This window comes from Perna viridis, chromosome 14 (genome assembly GCF_037379345.1).
Source record: "Perna viridis isolate PV_CMFRI_1.1 ecotype Kerala chromosome 14, ASM3737934v1, whole genome shotgun sequence".
NCBI lineage: Eukaryota > Metazoa > Mollusca > Bivalvia > Mytilida > Mytilidae > Perna > Perna viridis.
Genome location: NC_142458.1, coordinates 15,454,695 through 15,464,391, shown reverse-complemented (window position 1 = coordinate 15,464,391; position 9,697 = coordinate 15,454,695). Strand labels below are relative to the sequence as shown.

At 30.5% G+C, this 9,697-nt stretch overlaps 1 long non-coding RNA gene across 1 annotated transcript; it reads right to left on the bottom strand.

The window, feature by feature from the left end:
* Positions 1-426: 426 nt before the first annotated feature.
* Positions 427-3,039, bottom strand: LOC148598358 (uncharacterized). Its single transcript, XR_015918474.1, has 3 exons — positions 2,896-3,039; positions 2,398-2,604; positions 427-1,401 (listed from the first exon to the last, which is right to left on the bottom strand). It is a non-coding gene; the product is annotated as an uncharacterized LOC148598358 (long non-coding RNA).
* Positions 3,040-9,697: the final 6,658 nt, after the last annotated feature.

The window sequence follows — 9,697 nt, the reverse complement described above, 5'->3', positions numbered from 1 at the left end:
CTTATCAGGTTTAAACATGTTATGCAAATATTTATATTGACATGTAACTAGATAACGTTCCATATAATGATGTAATATGTCAATAATGATTAGTTCAATTGTTTACGAAATAAGTTTTAAGGCTATTTTGTGTGTGTAACTTTAAACTAGGCGAATTCATTTTACTTTCCAACGGAGAAATTGTTACATCTAATATGCGTTCCTATAAACCTTTTAAATACCATATGCTATCCTAATAGAATCTCTAGAAGTATAGACTCGGGTAACCAGCGATTGATATAAAAAATATATTAGTAATTTGCAGCTAAAAAAATTAAACAAAATCAAACATTTGGTATTATATAAATTCACTTATCTTTTGGATATTGATATATGCTATAGAATGCAAAAATATAGATAAGTAAAAAGAAATAATTTCAGGTTAAGGTTTTATTCAGATATCCAACGAACTATCCTATAATTGTACAAATCTTAATACCAAATAGAGGCTAGTAAGCTTTTACCATATTGTTTTTTCCGTCTGAAAGAGGAAAAACGAACATATATGGTGAAACGCACCATCGTATACCTTTTTTAAAATAGTTGAAATTTACAGAAACCACCAGAATGTCTTTAAAAGTGTAAACACACCTTTAATTAAGCTCTGAAAGACCCCAACAACAGAAGTAATAAAGTTTCTTGTAACAAATTGATGACACTTTAAATAACGACACGAAAAACATTAAAACCAACATCTACTGGCTGTGGGGAAGGTTCATATCGACGGTGAAATTAAACAGTGTTAAACGGTTTACTGGTAGGTCAAACATGAAATGAAACAACAAATAAATATACTATAAAATTCACTCAGTAATGTATCAAAGTCTCCTTCATGGAATACCTCAACATGCATAAACAAAATGTGAAGTTTCCTCGTCGGTTTGTAAGGGTATGGAAAATTATTGGAGAAGGTAAAACACGATACAGTAATATAAACTTACAAAAATCATAAGTAGTATCAAAATGTAATGGATGCCTTACAACTATATGGTGAATATACAGAGGAATATATCTTTCCATAGCTGATGACCTTAAACTCTTGCATGTTTATTTTTTTTAATTTTTTTTATTGCAAAATATCTTAAAAGGGAGCATCAATTTCTCATAAATATCATAACTGTCAGTCATTTTACTTTAACTTCACCATATGACCATGTACATATTAAAGTTTAACAAGATTCTTGAATGATTGTCCACTTGCTGCCTAACCAGTACAGAAGTGTGTGGTTACAATGTATTTCCTGCATCATTTTCTGTAATACTTGTAGTGCATCACCAATGATCCACGGCAGAGTCTGTATCATTCTCTTGCTAATCACAACACAATTAATCACTCGTATAAACTTTTTTAAGTTTCTTTACCTGAAACAGAATGAACACGGGCTTTATTTTTTTTTTAAATAAAAATAGATTTACTCTACATGCACGTTTTGTACAATTATCAATCAATATAAAACTACGGATACTAAAAAAAAAAAAAAAAACATGTTTAAAACATGCACTACTACATTGAATAGTTTAATATCTTAAAATTTTGGTAAGGGTCTTTGTCTCTTTGTAAATCTCTGAATCTGCTCAAATGAATCATAACAATATACAAAAAAATATTCAATGGCTGCTGAACATGCCTATATAGGCATTTAAGGTTTGTTTGTAGCAACCGCATATACATGTATCAATGTGTGTAGTATCCAAACCTAATGTTGTTACCCCCTAATTTATAGTTAAGTAAAGAGTTATGCAGAGTAGAGCATGATACAACATGTTAAACTCTCTTCAGTTTTGGTTAGTGTAGACAGAATGTTATTTTTAAAACGAACGGACTTACAGTTCAACTGGTTTGGAAACAATATTGCACAAAATTTGTAATTCAATTTAGGTTGAAAGAAGCTTTAAGGGAGCTTAAAGGACAATTTCTTTAAATCTCATAAGAGATATCTGATATTTGATTGCAAAACGTAGGCAGGGATTTACATAAGGAATGTAATAAATGAGTTACAAATTCTAATAAAAAAATGTAAAAAGAAAGAATTAAAACAATTTTGTCATGTGGCCCCACTATGGACCCTAATAACCAGAAAATGCTAAACTCTGTGTTAAATTTGTTACATCACCTTTTAACATATTTGAATAGAAACAATTTTCAAAATTGAATGAAACATAAACGTTCTAAACCTTATATATTTTACACCTCTTGCGCTACATTTTGTTCATTTTGTTTTTTATAAATACTTATTGATATATTGAGTATGTTTGTTTCGACCATTTAATATTTGGTTTTGTTTCATGACCATTTAATGTAAATGTGCTGGTACAATAAATATTCGTATTTGCATTTGTACAATAAAAGTACCTTACCTGGACTTGTCAGTAATCTGCTAATAATCCTTCAGTTTTCCTTCGATTAATTCATCTTGTATACACAATCACTGTGTCATTGTCCCAGCTTACATGTTCAATGATGAATGTAGAAATGTATTTGCTTGTATCACATGTAAAATAATGCCATGATTTGCAGATGCTCTTCTATCACTTCAGTTAAATATTAGACTGTCTTAGATGTTCCTTCATGTTAAACAAAACCTCATCGTAATTAATTGAAGCCAAGAAACAGTAAAAGAATGGTGTTCATTTGTACATGCATGACAGAACCTACATGTTATATACAAATGTATACTGTTACCGAATATCGAACGACAATGTTTAGCTCGAGAGACTATAACCTTCAAGGAAGCATTGTAATGAGCTTCATTTTTTTTCTTTGTTTTTTATTCATTGCTATATAGATATAAACAAAACTTTCTCCTTGACTGAAATGCATTTACAAAATGATACTTAAATCCACTGTATACTTACGAATGAAGTTACATCCCTACCATTAATTTGCGGTACATTTATTTTCTGTAATTCGGAATATAAGAACACATTCCAATTCATGTCAGTAGGTACTTTTTGATAAGTAATGTTTAAACTAAAAGGATTAGGCATGTTTTAGCCGGGGAATACATGTACAGGGGAAGGAAACGTCTTCCAGTGCACTGTGCTACCAAGACTAAATCGTCCTACGTTAAACATGGTGGATCTAAGAGAATGGCTTAAATGAGTTTTATACTTCATACTGTGTTTGACTCGAGATCAATTTTGTTTTAACTTATGATATAAAAATTGAATGGGTATATTTATACATCTTGCATCATGGCTGAATAAATCACTCAAGTATTGTCCCATATTTACCAAAAATACCCCTATTTTATATGTTGAAAAAAATATGAAAATATGAAATGCCCAGCATGAAAATTTATAGCATATAAATATAATCAATTTTCTACCTTTCAATAACAACAATGATAATTCTTAAGCGTTATTTTAGTTTTTATAAGCCAATGTCAATATCTGAAAATTGTCTTCTATTTTCGGAAACTTGGCACACAGCAAATTTTCACGTTAGGCTGTATACGTATTTATTTTCTACTTCTATGAATATAAATATAACAATTTCACATAAAATCTGGTCACATCATACAACAAAGCGACCATTAATAACTGATAGACGTAGTCCAAATTCTATCATGAAAACCGGAACATCATTAAAGAAATACCCCTAATACCTAACAACGGCTGTTACTAAAAAGAAAACAAAGTCTGGTCATAATCATATTCAATTTTGGGAATTTCTTCTGACTTTTTTTCATTTCTAATATAAAATTTACGGCAATTCCAAAATGACTTTCGGACGATTTTGTTTTCAGTTTTGCATGTTTGTTTTTGACAGGCTAAAACAAAAACAGAAAAACAAATAATTTTCATTTTTGAAAATTGACCTGTTTTATTCGTATATTGTACCCCGCCATCGGTCTGAATTAAAAAAGTCTATAAAGACCAAGCCCTATGTATAATATCATTCTGCTTACGATTTATTCCTTAAATGATAAATATCAATGACATTGAAAAATACCAGCAGTTTTTATCGTCGAGTATATCATAGATACAGATTTTTCTTCTTGTATACCGATTTTTAGAAATAAAAAAAAATCTAATTGTCAACCCTGGTATTTAAAATTTAAAGCCCTCTGATTTATTAAATATTGCTTGAGTAACGAGTTAAGGAACTTAATTTAAAATGGTATTTTCCACTTCTCTATTAAGATATGTATGCATGAATATATACATGTATGTACGCGATATTAAAATTAAATCACAAACTTCTGTTTAATGGAGATGCATTGATTTGTGGTTTCACAATTTTCCTTCGATGATGTCTGCCTATCTGACCATACACTTTAAATTCCTTATTGTTAAAAGAATCAATCAGGCTATATAAACGAATGCATCAATTTCAAATTCAGATAATATCACATTAAATTGATACCGTTATTCCTTTTTGCATGATATGTATAACAAAGGTAAATTATTTGAAAAAAATAGGTAAATCACTTAACATCACAATTGGATATTTACAAATATATAACGTTATCCAACGGACCGATTCGGTGCAAGATATTTCACCAACTAGACCACACAAGTATTAAGAAACCCAATCTACAAAATTCAGGTCTATGGTTGACATATTTCATTTAACATTAATTTAAATAGAATACATGTCATTTAAATACAATCATTCATTCACTATTGGTAAATTACGTGTTCTTTCTGAGTGATTCATTTGCTTGCCATCAATTTGTTGTGTCAGTGCCTTTGAGCAAACAAGCAAGAAAAGTTTATTTTGCACTTTGTAATCAAATTAAATGCAAGTTTTCTTTCCGTTTAATGTCAATGTAAGCCAATTATTACCATTGGTATATAAACAGACTTGTCAAAATAATAAACATCATTTTACGTGTGCGTTTATAGCAATACCATTAAAATACAAGATAGGTCTTTTGTCGTACATATGCTTAATATCAGGATTTAGATTTGAACATATTTGTACCATCTCGCTAATACAACGAGAATATTGACGAATTTCTAAGCATATGTTTGTACATTCGTAGACAGAAAAGGCGTCGTCGAAATACGCGTGTTTGCAAGCATATGTATGTTTGTAGAAATAAAAGTTATTATACACATGGAAAGACATAAACGCATTAGGTTTTGAACAAAAGCTTGTTTTTATACAAAAAACTTATTGTACAAACGAAGTAAAATAGAAATAACATAATTAAATGATTTTGTTTAATTATGTTCTTATTAATTAATTAATTAATTAGTCCTGAAGATAGTATTATTGTACATCTTAATATAGGCTCTAAACATTGTCCATATGCATGATGCAATATTTGTAATGTGAATAAAAAAACTATAATCAAAAGAATTTTTTTAACATTGTACGCTTAGGACAGTAGTACATTACTGAAACAATGGAACAAGTATTAGCTTCAGACGACGTATGTATTTCAAGTACAGCATATGAATACAGCATAAGCTCTGGTAATCTTTTAGTCGAATGAACATATACATATCAACTACGTATACACAAGCTATATATATGGTCTGAAAAAATAAAAAAGATGTTAGAGCTGTCAACTATGCAATGCAAATTGTTGGTCGTTCCTCCGCGGGACGTAAACTCGTACCCTCATATCCGCTGTGACATCTATGGCAACACCGCCTGCACAAAGTCCAGCGTCCTAGACCACTCGGCCGGCTAGGCTATTTGAAAATATAGCTTTCGCTGGCCGGGTCATTCCTCCTCGTAAGATTAATCTAGGGCTGTAACTCAGTAAACGATGTATGGTAGTACGGGACAGTTCATTTAGATGTTATTATGTAGGATAGAGGATCAAATCAATGATGCATGTCACAACAAATCAATATTATACCAACGTCTCAGGAACAGCCATTGGAACGCTCCAAATGTTCGTCGTATGAGCTAGGCATATTATCATACAGAAATGCATTTTTCACAGTTGTTTTAGCATTTTTACCAATGCAGAAATGCAATTCAAAAATACAAAGATTGAAATGTTTAAGAATATAAGTATGGAAAATAGCAAGTGTTATGAGTCAATTAAACTGGACCAAAACGTTATAGTATATCTAAATGCTGAGGTGCCTTTCTGCACAAGTTACCGATATGAATATTTAAATTAAATCTGGAATCAATTTCAATGCCCTTCAGATTAACAATAGCTTCAGAGAATAAACTAACCGAGAGAATTATGATACATGTATAAGAAAATATCGAGATATCGATACATGGTTGTTTTTCAAGAGTCTTTTTACCAACTTCTTGGGCTTGAAATTTCTCATGTTTAGCCGGACAAAACACAGCAAATGCACAAATGTATATGAATTCATATAAAAATGAAATTTCTTCAGTTCAACACGACTCAAACATAGAAGCAAAGCAAAATTAGAAGAAAGACAATTTATCATCTTATAAAAATAAACATAAGGCAGAGTGTGTAATATACGAATATTCTCGTAAATACCATACAGTCAAGATGTTAGAACGTAAGGGTATTTTGGTCCAATGTTATTTGAGTACAAACAGATTTGTCCTTTATAAGCTAAGTCTTTAATCATAGTATTTAAGCAGTAGTATTGGTAAGAATCATGCAAAATCTTAAAAATATGATACACCCCAAAAAGGCTTATTTTTATTTTTTGTAATCAAATTGTTTTTTTCTGTACTATAGTATAAATGTGTAATTATTTATTCAAATCTTCCTGCTCTTAGAAGATAGTCAACAATGAAAATCCAATAGATTCGATGTATTTGAGTTATTTCCCTTATTAGTAAAATGTGCAGTGCATTCTATGTCTTTTTTTTATTTTTTAAGAGCACGGGTTATATGAAAAACGCAATATTAATTTCTGTTTACTAAAACAATTGAAACAAAATATCAAAAATAAAAAAAATATGTAGGCTTTTAACACATGAATCAAATTTTGTATGATTCTTAGCTGGAGTGCTACTTAGTATTATTTCTTATCAATCCATTTTTGAAGGAGTGATGATAAATCTGAAATGCTACATAAATTTCATACATTTATACATTTGTTGATTTCGTAACTTCAGTTTACTACTAGGGTATTCTATATATAATTCATTTGTCTGTTACTCACAATAAAATGATTTAAAATAAAGTCAGTCATCACGAGTATTAATCATGACTGGCGATAAGTGGTCAGAAAAGTAAAACTTATTGTTAAACGGCAGGTTTTTTAAGCGATCTATGTTTTGTTTGACCATGTCTGAGCGTTTAAATTTTCTGTTTAAGTAAAGCATATATCAACGAAGTGTGAGTAGTTTATAGTTATTTTCGTCAGAGTATTGCCACAATAATTCTAAATATATGAACACCAAATATCTGACGAAAGAAGAGTATACATGTAATAAAAAAATATCCCCGAGTACTTCGAGATCTAGGAGATGTTGAAATGTGAAGCTTCAACTGTGCCTTTGGGTAAAATACATAGAACCCGAAGGGTTATTCAAAATCTGTAGCAGCTATCGTCTTTGTTGGTAAAAAATTGTCATTTAAACGATGTTTTGAACAGAAAATCCATAGCATTCGCATGATTAATTCTTGTATTCAAAGATATTTACGATTGAAAAATATGATTTGTTTCCAAATTTGTTAATTTCGGTCAATTTAAATTCTTTCAATTGACCAATCGAATTAAAGTGTGTCGTCATAAGGAAAATGAAAGAAAAAGATTTACTTCATTCATATCAGTTAATGTTATCATGAGCAATTATTACATTGAATATTGCACAAAATGTCTAGAAACTGTTCTGCATTGTTACTCACAAAGCTTTTGTAAATTGTATTCCATGATAATTTTCCGAGAGTGAGAATTTAAAAAAGGTTACATCTAATCTATACAGAAATGTGCATAGTTTTATATTCTTGTTAAAATAAGTCACAAAACAAAAATATAAGTTGTGTGTTGCCCAAGTTATCAAGCCTTTATACATTTAAGTATGGGTCTGTCTAAAATTCAGGCAGTGGGTGACTTATTATATCTCAAGGTGATCTATGAAAATGTTCAATCACATATCAATTATCTAAAATGTGCATTTCCTTGATCTGCAATATAGAGATGTCATAAAATCTAGAGCCATCCCTTGAATTATTTCTTCCAGATCTTTTAATACATGTAAAAATAATAATTTGAAACCATATGTTTATTTTTAAATTCGTAAATTTCGAAAAAAAAACTTTTATAGCCAGCTAGTTTCAATGTGACTAGAAAAGCAGCTCCTTATCATATCAATGCAATCGTATGGCGGACCAGACCAGGCCGAACTTTGCTTAGTAGTAACACCACTGTTACAGAATCAATGGCGGATAATGTGTTACGTTTGTCGTCGTTTAGTATATTTCCACGCCATATAAACATTTTTTCTGGTCATTTTACAAAAGCCTGATTCTTTTATACGAGGAATAACGGATGCGGGTAAATGTTACTCATGCGGAGTAATTTATAGTAATTAGAATACGGGAGAAAAAACCACATAACATCCATCAAAAGTTCAACTCAAATTATAAATATTTACGCGACATTCTAACTCAGAAAAATACTCAAACGAGGAGTTTACTTTCGCAATATTATTTCAGGCCCAGAAACGAATTTAAATAGAAGTTTAGGTTATACAGAGGGGGTAATAAAACGAGTGAAATCTTAATGTCTCATAATAGTTCATGCCCATAAATTTCTGATTGTTTAAATTATGATCAGATAGGATCAAATACAGGTATTGACATTCAAAACACATATCAAAATCAGTCTATGCGCGATTTATCAGATGTGAATAGAAAACCTCAAATAGAAAGTGACATCAGAGATACTTATACTAATATTCGGAGAGAATGTCCTTCTAGTAATTCAAATACATTCGTTGGATATATTCGACCAAGTAAAATAAACGAAACAAGTGAAGAATGTCGATCTTCATACATTGATCAAGATTGTTTGGAGAGATCAAAGCCGGCGTTTAGTGTTTCAAACACCGAAAAACCTGAAGAAGACGTACCGATCGGGATATGTTTAGAAAAGCCAAAGTATCAAAACTACCCCCCAAATACATGTTCGAATAAGTTCTTTTCAAAATTGGCCAGGTTGTCTAGACCAAACACCAAAAATGATGGCAACAGCTGTTTTTTTTCTACGCTGGCTATAACGATTACACTAGGTGCTTTTTCTGTTGCGGAGGTCTTCCAAACTGGGAGGCTGGTGATAATCCTTGGATTGAACATGCATCTTACTTAAAACAAAAACGTCAAATTTATCAAAATTGTACACGAAAAACATCGACAAGTAATGGTAAGAAAAGTGTTACAAAGTCGATCGTCTTTGTATAGGTTGCAAAAAGAACTCAATACAATGACACATATATAATTGAAGCTGTCACAAATCAGTAAGAAAAACTTTGTTATCAGAAATTGATTTTGTTAATTCAATAATTGTATTCAAACAGTAAAATTGAGATTTTCCGTTATTTTTAACTAAGAAGTGTTATTCTTCAACTAATAAGCAGAAAATGTTGAAATATCATTGAACGCGTGAACACTTACATTAACACTATGTGCCTTTCACATCTGGGAGTTTTTTTCAAATGTAAACTTGTAATAATGAACATGGAAAACAAATCACAAAATATTAAAGTATAGTAATAATACATTTAACACAGGCCGAACAGAAATACGAT